The sequence below is a fragment of the Lissotriton vulgaris genome, chromosome 3_1 (genome assembly GCF_964263255.1).
Source record: "Lissotriton vulgaris chromosome 3_1, aLisVul1.2, whole genome shotgun sequence".
Classification (NCBI taxonomy): Eukaryota; Metazoa; Chordata; class Amphibia; order Caudata; family Salamandridae; genus Lissotriton; species Lissotriton vulgaris.
Genome location: NC_141689.1, coordinates 158818703 through 158835944, shown reverse-complemented (window position 1 = coordinate 158835944; position 17242 = coordinate 158818703). Strand labels below are relative to the sequence as shown.

Genomic DNA, 17242 nt, shown 5'->3' with positions numbered 1-17242 from the left:
GATTTGTTAAAAGAAAATTGTAGGACTCCTTCAATCAGAACCTATGAATCATTATTGGAAACTGCAAAACATGCTTTGCAAAAGGAATGTAGATGTAACTTTTTAGTATTCTAGACTAACTTTCTAAACCATCAGAATGTATCTCAGTCGTACCAGTCAGTTTAACACTGCAAATTTGCTAAGGTCTGCCATCATACACCCCAACCCCATTGTTCACCTCCCTCAGACAATCTTCACTTGGCAGCCATCAGCAGCAGCGTATGTGGGTCTGCTCTTTTAGATCTTCCAGAAGACCACAAAGTTTTACTCATCTGCAGTAAGCTTTCAAGAGTCAGGTTCTGGAGCAGCTCTTTTCCTTCCTGTTGATTAGAGGATAAACAGAACTAGAACTTTCTTTTAAAAAACCTGTGTGCTTTTCTTTGGAATGCAACAGGGATTCTCACTGTCACGAATTGTCTTCAGTCTTAACAATATTCTGTTGGCCCTACTGAAGAGATTTTGACCTACTGTTCTATGTGCACGTTGATTCAACCGGCGCTGTTTATGCTTGGATGGTAAGGTTTTTTTTATTCATTGGGACTGCTACAAGTAGCTGAATGAAGAGTAAGTTATCAAGCTATATTAAGGTCCAACTCCTCAGGCATCTGCCATATTTAAATAACATTAGTAAAGATGTCCGATTCAATATATTCTATGGTGTGATTTGCTTCATTCCTCATAAACTACTTACTAACAGCCCAGAACAGAACTTTAACAACTTTGATTACATGTACATAGGATTCCCATACACCCTTTAAACAAACCACACTCTAAAACCAATAATGTCAGTGTGCTCCATAACACGAGATCTGGCAATGCTCTTTACCTCAAACCCTAACAACCTGGACCTTCCAAACATTGTGGAAACAAAGCACAACATTCACTCACAGTCCATCATGGATTAGCAGGTCCCTCAGAACTATTTAATAACAAAAGGCAAAGTCAGACATACCACCTATATTCGAAAAGACTCAATTATTTGCCTGCAAAGCTAAATTCCCACGTACTCCTAACTTGAAGGGCTCAATATTGCAGTTATGTCTTTTCATCGAGTATTACCTACCTAAATATCTTATCATAGACCAAAACTTTCAAACAACTTCTTCAGTCTGATCTCTGATCCTTCCATGGGGAAACAAATTCCATCCTCAAATAACATCTAACGGATTTCAACATGGACTTGGGAAACAAACTCACCTTGAGACCTTCTGACAACTTAACACCACCTATAAACATTCTTGCCTATCTCCCCACACAAAAAGGAGCACACCAGACCTTGGTACTGCAGATCTGTTGGGAATTAAATACCCCCCCCCCACCTATCAATGTCAACTGGTCTGCCCAATTTCAGATTTGCTCCTTGTCCAGATGCTTACCATCACATACTCTCAAACTGTAAATCTGGAAACACCCTATAAAAGAAATCACTCCTACTGCTCTATTGTACCTCCTACCCAACAAGATATCATTTATTTGACCAATCGACAATTGTGCATCTTAATCGCTCCATTACAACTAAAACACCAACAGAGGAAACTGGCACTACCTTGGTTCACCTAGAAAATGAAGAATAAAAGAAAAGAGGTTTGTAGAATAGAGAACACTTGGCGTACAGCAAAATTACCCATGCTTCTTACTAAATTAAAAGCTCTGAGCAGAGTTACAAACAATGTTCAGTCAAACTCTACCTCCGTCGTCAAACCAAATTCTTCAATCAAATGTGATGTTTCTTTCCATTTTCACAGTCAAAATCAGTACTATCTGTGACATCAGCCTCAAATAAGCCCTCACCTTCTAAAACCAACACCTGAACACCTTTAATCTTAACAGCACAGAGAAACTTACTAGAACAATGAATTACCACAAGTAAACCAATTATTGTTTAGAATTACTACCAGCTTTCATCATTAAAGACAAGTTGCAGCAACTTTGTACACTCTGGTCTGCGCTTCTTTCATGAAGGGCGTCATCCCCATTTCACTGTGAACTTGTCAAATCACCCCTGTCCTGGGCGTGGCCTGGTAGGACGGTGTAACCAGGTGACTGGTACGGTGACTGGTAATCAGGGCAGCGGCAAGGAAATAAACTGGTGGTCTTTCAATGATGAAGAAATGATTACTCCTTCCTCACAGGACGAGCCCTAAGCGTGGAGAATACCTTCGAACGAAATGCAAACAGGCCCCTTTAACTGGCAGACCGACCGGGACGCAAGGACTGCCCACCGTGACGTGTCCTTCCTTGCATTGGATAAAGACCCGGAACCTTGGGAGTCGGCGTGTGACGTCACCGATCCGGGAGTGAGCCGAGGAGAGGAAGACGCGGAGGAAGAACGCCGGGGAAGAGAAGAGCAGAACGCCAAGCCAGGACGAGAAGCAGACGAGGCTGGGGAAGGCGAAGCGCTGCTAGCCGAAGAAGACGAGCCAGGAGGCCAACGAGACCGCGCTGCGCCGTGCCACACTCCCGAGGGAGGAGTGTGGCTACGACAGGTACGGGACAGGTTCTCGAGCTGGGTGGGACGACGGGGTTATCTACCCGCAGTAAAAAGACCCTCTACCTCCTAGTATTCCTGCACAACCCTTTTCCTGTACATTACCCTCCCTCACGACTACCACACTAAGAATGCGGTAAAGCCTGAGCACTAGTAGGTGTCCCTCACTCCCTGGTACCCCTGAAGTAAAACATACAGGACGAGAAAGTAATTGGTCCTTTTCTGTTATTTTTTTGTTTCCCGGTAAACCAGACGAGAGAGGCCCTTTGGGAGAAGCGCCAACCTGACCAGGACAGCCCTAGAGGAGAGAACACACCCCAGCCGGCACCACGGATCCTGCCGAGTTTGCTAAAGAGAGACTAACTTTGCGTAAAAAGAAGTTGTATGTTAAAATAAAACCCGCTTTACCCAGGCACCGTGTCCAGCCCGTTCCTGACCCTCCCTTACAAGTGGTACCAGAAGTGGGGTTGCCTGACCCCCACCAGCAATCACTGATGGATCAAGTAATCCAACATCTCATTGAAGGACAAGATAAGCTAGAATGGGCTATAAAAAACCAAATTACGGTAGCTGATGCCGACCGCGAACTGTTTAAGAACGCTATCAGCGCCCAGATAGAAAGCCTGCAGAAAGTAGCCCAGACACCAGGACTCAGCACCGATCGTAGAGCCGGAAGTCCCCATCCCTCAGGCGTGTCACTACAAAAATATGTCACCGGGGAGGACCCTGACGCCTTCCTCTCAAATTTTGAAAGAGCAGCCCAAGCCTGTGGATGGCCCCCAGAGAAATGGCCCTTTTTCTTAGCCCCCTTGTTGTCTGGGGAAGCTCAAGCAGCCTATCAGGTGGCTAACCATGCAGGCAATACCCCTTATGCAGACATTAAAGAAGTCATTCTGGACCACCTAGGATTAGACCCTGAGGCATACCGCGTCCGGTTTAGAAAAGAAAGAGGAGTGGCAGGGGAAAATCCTAAAACCCTGTATTTGAGACTGAAGATGGCTGCAGAAAAATGGTTAAAACCAAACCAAAGAAGTAAAGAGGATGTTATGGACAGCATAGTATTAGAACAATTCATGGAGGCGTTACCATACGGAACTCATAGATGGCTACGCCAACACTCTGGCCTAACAGTGGCCAAAGCAATAGAAATGGCCACGAACTATTCACGAGCCCAACCTAGAACATTTGCTTGGGAGTCTGAGAAGAGCAGCAAGCCGATTGCAACATTGAAAGGTGACAAAAAGAAACCGGAGCTACCACCTCCCGTCAGACAAAAACCGTTGAGGGTGGATAGCGTACCGTTTAAGGGACCCCAGTGTTTCGACTGTGAAATGAAATGAATGAAATGAAAGCAGGATTTGTATAGCGCATGGCTGCCCGTGAGCGTCCCAGCGCTGAGATTGCATATACAGCTGAGGTGAGGAAAAGGGGAGGGGACAAAAGGAAAGAAAGAAAAAAGAAGTTTTATTGTGGGAAGAGGTGCGTTTTGAGTAGTTTTCGGAACTTCATGTAGTTGGGTTCTGCCCGAAGCTGAGTAGGAAGCGCGTTCCAAAGAGTAGCGGCTGTAACCGAAAAGCGGCGTCCTCCAGTGCGGGCTTTCTTAGACTGTGGGGAGTGGGGACACATCGCACGGATGTGTCCAAAAAGGAAACCAGCCGAAGAACCAATGGAGGTTGGCTATATCCCCAGAGCTGTAATGTACACCGCAGAGATGGGTCCATCGTTCTATGTACGTATCAGGATTAACGATAAATACATAAGGGGTTTGTTGGACTCGGGATGTCGACAGTCTGTAGTACAGGAGAAATTAGTTCTGCCCACACAGATTGTTCCTAATGAACAAGTGCACATTAGGTGTGTCCACGGTGATGTGCGACCCTATCCTGTGGCCCAGTTGGTCATTGAACCTCAGAATAGAACCCCTGTGAAAATCAAAGTTGGAGTCATATCAACCTTGCCGGAAGATATTATTCTGGGCATTGACAATCCCGACTTTATGTCCCTCTTCCAAGATAAGTTTTCCGCTCATATCAAACCAGAAGCAGCTTACATAGCAAAGGAACCTTGGGTACTGGATAGGAATTTTAGGTTCGCACAGGCTAATGACACTACTCTTTTGAATGCTTGGGAATCCGCACATGCTGCCCAAACCATCACCTCACAGACGTACCCCAGATTTGTGATACAAAATGATTTACTATACAGGGAAGGTAAGGCAGGAGAGGACCCTCAGTTAGTAGTACCGTCTGCTTTCCGGGAACAGATCCTTTATTATGCCCACTCACATCTCACAGCAGGACATTCAGGTACAGAGAAAACCACACAGAACATAACCCGACATTTCTTTTGGCCTGGCATTTATAAAGAGGCGGAGCTATACTGCAAGAAATGTGCAGTTTGTCAAAAGAAAAACATGACTCGTCCTCAAGCTGTCCCTATGCAACCCATGCCCCTCATAGGTAAACTCTTTGAAAGGGTTGGGATGGACCTTATAGGTCCCTTACCCAGGTCCACCAGCGGGAACACCTATGCCTTGGTCATAGTGGATTATCATACCAGGTTTCCTGAGGCTTTTGCCTTAAAGGCTCCCACTACTAAGAATATAGCAGACAAAATGGTTGAACTGTTCGCGAGAGTAGGATTCCCAAAAGAGATCCTTACGGATCAAGGTACCCCTTTTGTCTCGAAGTTAATGAGGGAAGTATGCAAGATGTTAGATTTACATCAGATAAAAACATCGGCATATCATACACAGACGGATGGCCTCGTTGAGAGGTATAACCGCTCACTGAAAACAACCCTGAAGAAGATGCTAACAGTAGAAAGCAAGGATTGGGATAAGGTTCTACCCCTCGCCCTGTATGTGTTGAGGGCTCAAGTACAGAGCAGTTTGGGATGTTCCTCATTTGAGTTATTGTACGAGAGATAACCAAGATCTCTCTTAGAGATAACCAAAGAAGCCTGGGAACAAGAAGGCTTGGAGGAACAAAGGTCTCTCTTAGAATATACCCAACAACTAAAATCCAAGTTGGGAAAGCTACGAGATCTGGCATATTCCCATGTAGAACAAAGCCAACGAAAACAAAAATTCTACTATGATAAGGGGAAAAGGTGGCGAACTCTTGACAAGGGAGACTGGGTATTAGTACTACTTCCTTCTTCTACACAGAAGTTCAAGAGTGAGTGGTTAGGACCTTATCCCGTAGTAGACACGATAGGACACACTACATACAGAGTACAACTATCTCCCTCCAGAAGCCAGACCTTTCATATAAACCTACTAAAAAAATGGATAGGACCCCCTCCTAAAGCAGCCCACTTTGGTTTACCTGTCAATAGTCACCAAAGCACCTTAGAGCAGTTACCTGTCAACCCAGAGTTAACGGAACAGGAGAAAGACGGTCTATTAAAGACTCTCAGTCCGTTTTCTCCTATATTCTCAGATACCCCCGGTCTAACTCATCTGACAGAACACCAAATTCAGACAGAGGAAGGAAAGATAGTCAAACAAAGACCTTATAGGATTCCGACCGCTAGGCGAGGGGATGTAAAAAGAGAAGTAGAAGAGATGCTCAAACTAGGAGTCATCAGGCCCTCTCACAGCAACTGGTCATCTCCTATAGTGATGATTCCAAAGCCAGATGGATCCACTCGTTTTTGTATGGATTTCAGGGCTTTGAATGCCATTTCTGCCTTTGATGCCTATCCCATACCAAGAGTGGATGAGTTAGTTGAAAGGATAGGAGAGGCGAAATATATAACAACGCTAGACCTCACAAAGGGCTACTGGCAAGTGCACCTGAGAGAAGAGGACAGGAAAAAAACAGCATTTTCTACAGAAGACGGCCTCTTTGAATTCAATGTACTGCCATTTGGCTTACATGGGGCGCCAGCCACATTTCAAAGATTAATGAACCAGGTCCTCTCTAAACAGAACCAGTATTGTTCCGTCTATCTAGACGATATAGTTATCTTTAGTAAGACCTGGGAAGAACATTTGAGCCATGTACAGAACGTCCTACAGGCCCTTGAAAAAGCAGGTTTGCATGTTAACGCAAAAAAATCGAGAGCTGCGTATCCCAGGGTGAAGTATTTAGGTTTTCTGCTAGGGGAGGGGGTCGTAGCGCCACAAGAGGAGAAAATTAAGGCTATTATGCAGACCCCTTTTCCATCCACCAAAAGAGACTTGAGGGGATTCCTAGGTCTAATAGGATACTACAGACGCTTTATCGAGAACTTTGCGGCTACGGCCAGTCCCTTGACAGACTTACTAAGCAAAGCATCTAAGCCCTCTCAGTTGAATCATCCGTCAAGGGAAGCGAGGGAGGCGTTTGATGCACTCAAACGTGCTATCACTACGAATCCAGTGCTTATACCGCCTGACTACAACAAAACGTTTTCTTTAGCCACCGATGCCTCGGAGGTAGGGATTGGGGCAGTTTTGTCTCAAGAGGGGGAGGATGGAATAGAACACCCTATACTGTTCCTAAGCCGCAAGTTGCACCCCCGGGAAAGGAAGTACCCGACAATTGAACGTGAATGCTTAGCTATTAGGTGGGCTGTGGATAAACTACGGTATTATCTGGAAGGCCGTCCCTTTGTGCTCTATACTGACCATGCTCCATTACAATGGATGCAAAGGAACACCTCCCTCAATCCGAGAGTCCTCAGGTGGTCCTTGTTTCTTCAGCCATTCTCCTTTGTGATTAAACACCGCAAGGGGAGGGACAATGCTAATGCTGACTTTTTATCTAGATCGCCCATTCTCCCCGATCGCGAGAAACAAGTGGGGGAGCAGTGTAACCAGGTGACTGGTACGGTGACTGGTAATCAGGGCAGCGGCAAGGAAATAAACTGGTGGTCTTTCAATGATGAAGAAATGATTACTCCTTCCTCACAGGACGAGCCCTATGCGTGGAGAATACCTTCGAATGAAATGCAAACAGGCCCCTTTAACTGGCAGACCGACCGGGACGCAAGGACTGCCCACCGTGACGTGTCCTTCCTTGCATTGGATAAAGACCCGGAACCTTGGGAGTCGGCGTGTGACGTCACCGATCCGGGAGTGAGCCGATGAGAGGAAGACGCGGAGGAAGAACGCCGGGGAAGAGAAGAGGAGAACGCCAAGCCAGGACGAGAAGCAGACGAGGCTGGGGAAGGCGAAGCGCTGCTAGCCGAAGAAGACGAGCCAGGAGGCCAACGAGACCGCGCTGCGCCGTGCCACACTCCCGAGGGAGGAGTGTGGCTACGACAGGTACGGGACAGGTTCTCGAGCTGGGTGGGACGACGGGGTTATCTACCCGCAGTAAAAAGACCCTCTACCTCCTAGTATTCCTGCACAACCCTTTTCCTGTAAATTACCCTCCCTCACGACTACCACACTAAGAATGCGGTAAAGCCTGAGCACTAGTAGGTGTCCCTCACTCCCTGGTACCCCTGAAGTAAAACATACAGGACGAGAAAGTAATTAGTCCTTTTCTGTTATTATTTTGTCTCCCGGTAAACCCGACGAGAGAGGCCCTTTGGGAGAAGCGCCAACCTGACCAGGACAGCCCTAGAGGAGAGAACACACCCCAGCCGGCACCACGGATCCTGCCAAGTTTGCTAAAGAGAGACTAACTTTGCGTAAAAAGAAGTTGTATGTTAAAATAAAACCCGCTTTACCCAGGCACCGTGTCCAGCCCGTTCCTGACCCTCCCTTACAGACGGCCAAATAGACACAATCGTCGGCGGTCCCGCTAGCGACAGGGCAATCCGGTAGAATCCTGGGGTGTATATTCTACACCAAACCCACAAAAAGAGGTCCTGCGGTGTCTGTCAAACTAATTAAGACCGGGGAACTAACTATCCCTGACACCGAACGACGGAAAAAAACACATAGCAGCGCTGCCGAGGCGGCGCCATCTTGGGAGCAGCGACCACAGCCGTACCGCAAGTGGAGGAGAGAGGTGAGCTCTGGAGGCTCGACAGGAGAATTGAGCCCCACCCTGACTGGGTGCCCCCGGCTTCGATCGTGCAGAGAAACGGGGGACCAAACAGAGGCCAGGTCCGACGGGACTCCAGGAACAGGTCGAGGGTTTTTCCCACTCTGATCAAATCAGGAAGAGTGGCGACCAAGGCAGATTGGAACATGCGTTGACGAGGAAGCCAGATGAGAGCGGCACAAAGGGAATAAATGCCAGGTGTCACATGAAGCGGCTCAACTATAATCCTGAAACTTGCTGGGAGCCTAGAGATAGAGAGGCGTTGTGTGCCCTGGGCCCGAGGCAACAGGCGGGTGCGGACGACACAGCCTGCGGCCCGCCTCAACCTGATCGAACCTGGAGATAGGGAGCCAGTGTGTGCACTGGGCCCGAGGCAGCAAGCGGGTGCGGACGACTAAGAGGTAACCGAGTGCAAGCAAATAAGATATCAAACTACATGCAACCCTGCCCACAGAAACCAGACTGCCACGCAGTGTAAGCAGGAAAACAAGGTGAGGAGGATATAAACTAGGCGATGTCAGAACCTTCCTTGGAAGATATCATGCTGGTGATCCAGTCAACCAGGAACGACATGGTAAATAGGATAGATGCACTGGCCATCTATGTCAATTTGTTGACATGCAACCTATGCAAAGTAACGGACAGGGTCTCCACGAATGAAAAGAACATTGAAGTAGTGTGGCTCACTGGTTAGAGGCGGCAGACCCGAGAGCAGAGGACTGCCCGGGACCAGGGTTCGATTCCCGGCGCGGCAGGTTTCTGGACCAGGGTCAGCGGACTCGATAATTCTCTCGCCTTGGTGCCCTCTCTGATCAGCGATCACACTCGGCAACTCTGGGCATTAGCTTGCCTCATCTTCACTAACGGCCCCACCAGACCGCCGGGGATGCCTGGTCTCACCCTGGAGATACCCATTAAGGGACCATCTCTCAGGGAAGCCAGGAAGGGTTTCGCAGCGGTCGAAGCGCCTTGGGACCCTCCGGGTAAGTAGTGCGCTATATAAATGCCTATACATTTACATACATACATACATTGGGAGTACTGCAGAGGGAGGTAGGGTCCTTGAGGGAGACGGTCAGGGACCTTCAAAAAAGAGTGACCACCCTCGATGACCGGGCAGTAGACCATGAGGGGCGGTCCAGAAAAAATAATCTGAGATTCATGGGCTTCTAGGAACGGGTGGAAGGCCCTTTATTGGAACTGTTTCTGGAGGACTGGATTACTACGGTTCTTGCCCAAAAGAGACTATCAAAGTTCATCAACATTGAAAGGGCACACAGAGCATTGGTACCCCCTCCTTGACCTGTGGCTCCACCACGAGCCATTATAGCTCGTTTCTTTAACTACCGAGATAGGGATGTAATCCTATAGGCCACTCGCAATAGAGAAGCATCATTATATGAGAACCACCGCATCGTGATTTATCCCGACCACACGCAAAGAGTACAAGACCAGCGAAGAACATACGTGGCAGTCAAGAGAAGGTTTCGGGACGCCAGGATGAAGTACAACCTTTTATTTCCGGCCAAATTACGGATTAAACACAATGGCAAGACGATATTTTTTTTAGCACCAGAGGCCCTTGAATGGCTAGATTCCGTGGGCGGGGACAAAACACAATGAGAAGAGGACTCGGGGGGCTGGGATCGGCGAGGTCTACAGAACACAAAAGGGGACAAGACAGACCACCCCAGGTGTGCCCAAATGGGATATTACAACTTGCTGATCCTTCATCTGAATTCGATACAACCACACAGGACCTACCTGGGATTTCTACTGCCTTGTAATAGCACACTTCATGCTCGGAGAGTCGAATCATAGAACGCTCAGATACATTCTTTGGGGGATCTGAACATGTGGTATATATATATATTGTGGGATACCATTTACTGTATACATTCCTTGTGGCTGGTGGGGAGATCCCGCCCCCTACAGAGGTGAGACTCACTTGAGGAGAAGGAGGCGCTGACCTCCCACCCTGCAATGGCTTGACCACTGCCAAAGCAACTGCTGCATAGGGCATCACTGCTACAAAGCAAAATGTCAAAAAGTAGTTAATCCAATATTATGGTTGATTACAATGCGGATGATTATTGTTTTAAAGGAAAACGGGAGGGAGGGATTGGGGCGGGGGAAACTGATCCTAGATCTATACGTAAGGGGAATAGGACTCGTACCACTGCCCACGGGGAGGGGATGTGGGGGCTAGTTGTGGGTTGTCGGAGTTTAAATGGGTTTGAGGGGTGGGTGGGGACTCCGTACTTGAAAATTGACCCAGAGTTACAGCATTTATTTAAGTCATGGGGAGAGCGATGGTAACAGGAAGAATTTCTTATCAGATGGATAGCATGGATTCCCCTGTGATTAAATTACTCACCTGGAATGTACGGGGAACAGCAATGTGTGAAAAAAGGAGACATGTGATTGCCTATCTAAAGAGATATTGAATATCGAAAGCATGTCTGCAGGAAACTCATATCTGGGGAGATACATTACCATGCAAAAAACGCAGATGGAGGGGGCAGATTTATGCCACGTCCTATTCCGGGTTTGCTCGGGGGGGCCCTTATCTGGATAGCCCCAAGAGTTTCATTCCAGCACCTTCATCATGTAACTGACCCTGAGGGACAATACGTGATTGTGCATGCCATGATAGATATGCTCCAAACTCTGACTTCCCCGACTTCTTCCCAGCCGTGGTAGCTGCGGTGACACCATATTTGGGAGCTGGAGTGAATATGATGGGAGACGTCAACTGCGTTCTAGTTGGAAGTTTGGACAGGAAACCCCCCCAAACAAAACACTAAACCAAGGGTGACGGGAACACTTAGAGATACTTTAATAGGAATGGAGTTATGGGATATATGGAGGATGAGGAACCCAGCTTAAAGATCCTTTCCCAGAACCACACCGGCGTCGAATACATTTATTCGATTGGACCAGTGTTTCCTATCACGCGACCTGGCTCCTGACGTACTGGACATAACCTACTTACCCAGATACCTTTTGGATCACTCCCCGGAGTTGCTCACACTTGGTGTCAGATGCCCTAGACCAGCAATACCTACATGGTGGTTGCGGGTTGACGCAATTATAGAAGCGCTCTCTAGGTACTTCGTGGAAAACTGGGAGACAACAGCCACGAGGGCGACAGAATGGGAGACAATGAAGGCAGTGATTAAAGGGGTCTGCATAAAGACCTCGTGTGGGGTCTGACAACAATTGAGAGAGATTTAAAATCACAGGAAAAGAAATGGGAGGGAATAGAGACCCTTCTCCACACAAATCCCTAGCATATTGAGGAATGGTACGCCGTCCGTAAACATCTATTAGAGTCCCTACACCGCCTGGAGAAATGTAATTATGTAACATATAGACTAATCGACTTTTACCCCATATGCTGTACCTGATACACTCCGATCAATCAGGGTTCATCCCCCAGCGCAGCACTGCCCATAATATAAAACGGTTAACACTTGTATGGCACTCCCCACCCATAGAAAGAGAGGACCACGCCCTTGCGTTGCTTGATATAGAACAGGCTTTTGACTAAGTAGATTGGTCATGTATATGGGAGACACTGAGGGTAATGGGTGTGGGGGCGGGATTCCTCAGATGGCTGAAATTGTTATACACAGCCCCTCAAGCCTGGTTGCGTATGGAGGGACTAATTCCTAAGGCCTTCACACTGCAACACGACACCAAACAGGGATGCCCTTTGTTGCCGCTCCTTTTTGTGGCTGCAATGAAACCACTTGCAGAGTCCCTACGACAACTATTGGAGGTCTGGGGGATTAAACTGGGGGACACTACTCATGTGATCTCTATGTTTGTCGAATATATATTAAAGTATCTGCAACCAACACAAGCGGCCCCTAAATTATTAGAGATATTGCGTAAATTCAGCGAAATGTCCGGACTAAAAACAAATCCCAATAAATCAATATTACTACCGATAGGCTGACTAGCCCAAGAGCCAAGGGAATCACTACCAATGGTGGGACTCTCAAGGGCGGTAACTGAAGCCAAATATTTGGGAATCAGATTAGCATATTCGCCCGAGAGGCATTTGGAACTTAACATAGGGAGAGTAGAGGAGGGTGTTAGAGGCTCGGTGCCCTTTTGGCAGGGGTTACCGCTATCACTTATGGGTAGAATAGTTATTATAAAAATGATCAATTTACCACTGTGTTTATACTTGCAACAACACTCGTTCTATGAGATCCCTAACCACTTTTTTAACCCTTTCGATGCGGATGACGAGCTCAGCTCGTCATGATGCACGGTTGAGCTGTGCTGATGACGAGCTGAGCTCGTCATGAAACAATGGGAAATGGGCATCATCCAGCACCGGAGGGGAAAACACCTAGCAGCGAAGGTGTTAAAACACAAACTAAACCGATAATAGAACTGCTATGGAGATCTAAATGCAAAAGGGTGAATTTAACGATACGGCAGAGAACGGGGAAAAAGGGGGGGCTGGAAGTTCTCCATCTGGAAATGTACTGGAAGGCTTCCCAGCTTCAACATGCAATTCATTGGCTAGATGAAAATGATAATTGGGAGAAGAGGTTCCTTGCGGGAACCTATGAGGGAGACTCCCTGGCAAGATTCTTGATGATGGGGGCAGGATTTTCCCACGCCTGTCCCTACATAATTCAACATGTGGCACGGATATGGGAATGCACAGTTAAAAAAGTGATGGGTCATGCCCCGGATATGCCGCTCTGCGTAATACAACCTTTCGCAAAAACAGCAAACTCCATGTTGATTCATAAATGGAAAGAAGGTGGTTGTCTGACAATGGGGGACCTTTTCTCAAATAAACAATTTATCACCCACAAAAGCTATGTTGGAGTTGGGAAGAGGGCAATTTTACAATACAGGAAGAGATCACAGGTGACCAGAGAACTATGGGCGTCCTTCCCAGAGGAGCAACTGGTAACAACTGTTCTCCGAGTTATGCTGTACATGGCGTAGGGAGGACGCTTCATTTCGCACTTATATCAGCACCACAGGAAGATCTAATAGTTCTAATGTTGCTGGTCCAGGCAAGATGGTAAGTAGCCATGGGAAGGCCCCTTTCGGAGCGGGAACGGGTCAAAGTACACAAAGGGGTTAAAGAAGTGAACTCTAATGCGCGGTTTAAATTGGTCCAATATAATTTTATACACCAAACCTACCTCTCTTCTAAAACATTAAGCAAAATATTACCGACTCGTTCTAATGAGTGCCCCCGCTGTAGAGCTCCAGAGGCGGATTTTTTACATATGGTGTGATCTTGTCCAGTCATGGCTCCGATCCCTTCTGGATGGAAATCTTAGACAAATTATAAAAAGCCAAGGATGAGTGGTCCCCAAAGAGATACATACAGTGCTGCTAGGACTATTAACCACCCCTAAAGATATAAAACAAAGTAGGAAATGGGTAATGCTGGGGCTTGTATTGGCAAAAAGACGAATCACCATATCTTGGATGAGCCCCAACCCACCCCACTTAAAGATGTGGCTGAGTGATTTAGGCGAATGGGCGGCAGCAGAAGCAATACGTATTAAATGGGTCAGACATGACGAAAAACTGGAAGATAACATAAGTGCATGGTTGGTAATGTTGGCAGACATTAAGGATATGCGTACATCAATGACAACACCCAACACAAACACCCCACATTAATAGCAATTCACAAACAGTAAGAAAACGTCAAATAATAAAGAGAGATGACATGTGAAAATTTGGTGAGACAAGCCTTTCCGTCATTTGCGGTGCTACTCTTTGAGATCTTCGATTACCATCTTTTATTGAAGTCTCTTTCTATTAGCAGAAGCTCTGAAGAAGTCCCTCCTTTGTACGAAACGTGTTGGCTGTATGGTGCTTAATTTTTCTATTCAAATAAAGAAATCAAATCGAGGAACTTCTCTGTGACTTATTGGAATTGTATACTAAATATTGATTTGCCTAATGTTAAATTTTGTGGTGCACCTGTGCTGTTATGATTAATTAATTTCAATACTGGTTCCTTGGCCAGTACTGGTTCCTTGGCTAAATTCTACGTTAGGTCACCTCTTTTCTCTCCAACCAGTCTCAAATGAAGATTATAAATCGTACTACAAGTAAAGCTGCAATTTTTTATTCTTGCACTCAAACTGTTTCAGGTGATGACGAGTTAGTTGTTTGAGGTATAGGGAGTATCCATGTAGAAGTACGCAGGCGACATCCAACTCTGCATTAAAAAATCATCCATAAACCATTTTCTCAGTCCACATATTGGTCTTACCAAACTTCAGATTAGGATAGCAGACAACTTTTTGCAGCTCAAAACGTCCTAATCTGGGTTCCTCCTCCTTACACCCATCCAAAAGAAAAATCTGACAAAACTCTTCTTGATTCAAACTAAAGGACTTCTCTCCAACGATGAACTACCAAGGCATTGACACGCACATTAACAGGACATTCAAAACCCGCAAATTTCCACCTCCAGTCTATAGAAAAATTAAGCATCTGTTTTGTCTGATCAGCTTAGAATTGCAGCCTGGGCTCTAGGTATCTTCTGCCTAGACTCTGGCAACACTATTTTGGTAGGATGCCTCAGACTTCACATAGCCCTCTCAAAACCATATTGCATTCTATACCCATACTTATAAACTCAAAAAGAGGGTTTGATCACATCAGTCACTTTCTATACAACCTACATTGGCTAGGCACTGAGAGAAGAATGCAATTTAAAATTGGCTGCTGGCTTAGAAAGCTCTACATGTTAGCACACCGACCTAATGTTCAAACATTTCCTAAAATTTCAGAAAGACAAATAGGACTCAGAAGCAGAAATGATTTGCACTTTGAAAGCCTAAGGGCCAGATGTATCAAAGATTTTTACCCATTATGTGTCTATGGGAAAATGTGTTCATACAAATGGCCCAAAGATTCTGAATTGCTCAAGTACAAACACAGCCTTGGACATGTGTTCCTACTGCTTTCTGCAACTCCTTTCCTGATGATCTCAGGACAAAGCATTCTCTCCTCTCCTTCAGACATTTCAAAATTCACCTGTTCAGTCTATTCTTGAAATAAGATTGTTCTCAATGATGTTCCTATTTTAACCTCGTGTGCTGAGATTTGGTGTTTGTATAGGTTCCGTAAAAATATAAAGCACTCTAATACTACTAATGAAGCAGGAGCACTATTGAAAAAAACATTCAATAAATACAAAACAAAAAACTTGGATTTATGATTAAAAATCACCTCTGTTGAATAAATCTAATAAATCTCAAATACAAAACGAGTGTTTATCCAATGTCTAGTCTATCGGATTTTCTTTCTACTCAGCAAAAGTGGTTAATTGCCATGCATCTAGCTAATCATCTTTCAATGACTTCTCGCAAAACGCACAGTGCTTTGGCTGCTAGAGTAACAATGCTTTTGCTTAAAAAACATAAAACCTCTCTTGCAACCATAAGAACTCAGACTAGCCGTGCAAGCCAAGGATGTCTCCTGCATCGATTACAGAAACTCACAATTAATAGAATTTACTAAAACGAACTTAGAGCCAATAAAAGCACTAGCAGCCCTCCACTCAGCGGCAAGGCTAGCAACGAACACAATAATATGATCCTTCACACCAATACTAAAGGGCATACACTGGCTACTCCTGGAAGTAAGAATAAAAATCAACAACATCATGCATCATCTTCAAAGTTCTGCATAAAAACCACCCTCAATACTTGCGAATAGTTCTTGTGAATAGTACTAAAAATATGTGGGGTGTCAAAAATGCGAGAAGTAAAGACACTTTCTAGCTGGAATTTTAAAAAAATCCAACATTATTGAGCCATCAACCAGTCCTGCTTGGGTGCTACCTACCCTCTGAAACGCTTCAACAGAACCCTTTGGAATCTTAAAGGGCCTGCTCTCCTTTAGGAAGAAGCTTATTAGTTTCAACTATATCTGGCCTGAACTAGCATAAAATAAGGATGAAAAACAATACGTATAATTCAATACACAACTTCCTGAAATGTGTCTTCTTTTTTGCTAGTCCTATTCTTATAGTCCTTTTGAACATACTGTATCTTAACCTCATTCTTCATATCAGAGTTACCATATACTAGTTTTCAACACACGCACTTCATTTGATGCTTCTTTATCTCTCTGCTCTCTCACCATCCAATAAATGTTAATTCCACCAACCTTGATATTCTCAGATTGTTATTTTTGTATTTTACCAGACTTAGTATACAGTTTCTTTAGCATTTAGCTTGTTGTTCTATGTTAGAAGTTTCAATCAATTTGTAAGTTGGATGGATGGGGTTGATACTTCTTAAGTCGGCTGAGCTAAATAAATATGCAAATTAAGTTCATAAATTTACTAGCTCTCCATTACACCTCATATAAATGCTATTGCCAACTCTGTCACATAGTCATTTGCATTCTTCCACTGGTAATACTCATGCTGCACCCAGTACATCTTATTTTTCAAAAATTATTGTAAAGGAAAGTTTTAAGTTGTTTTTTATCTGCCTTCTTGACGTGCTCAGCTGACGGTGAACTCAAACGGGCTTCCAAGTGCAACATGTTTTTGTGATGGCAAATTAATCCATCTAAGGGGTCAAAATTAGCTCAATGTGTTAATAGGGCAGTTCGGATCCCTGTCCTTCCTCGGCCAGTGGTAATAAACTAAACAGTGAAGCATCAGCTTTAGTGATGGCTGCTGTAAATTAATTTCAAGACTGATGTGTTA

General features: G+C 45.4%; 1 protein-coding gene across 1 annotated transcript in view; it reads right to left on the bottom strand.

Moving 5' to 3' along the window:
* The window catches only part of FANCG (FA complementation group G), a 228741-nt gene that overhangs the window by 193067 nt on the left and 18432 nt on the right, over window positions 1–17242 (bottom strand). The window lies entirely within an intron of this gene.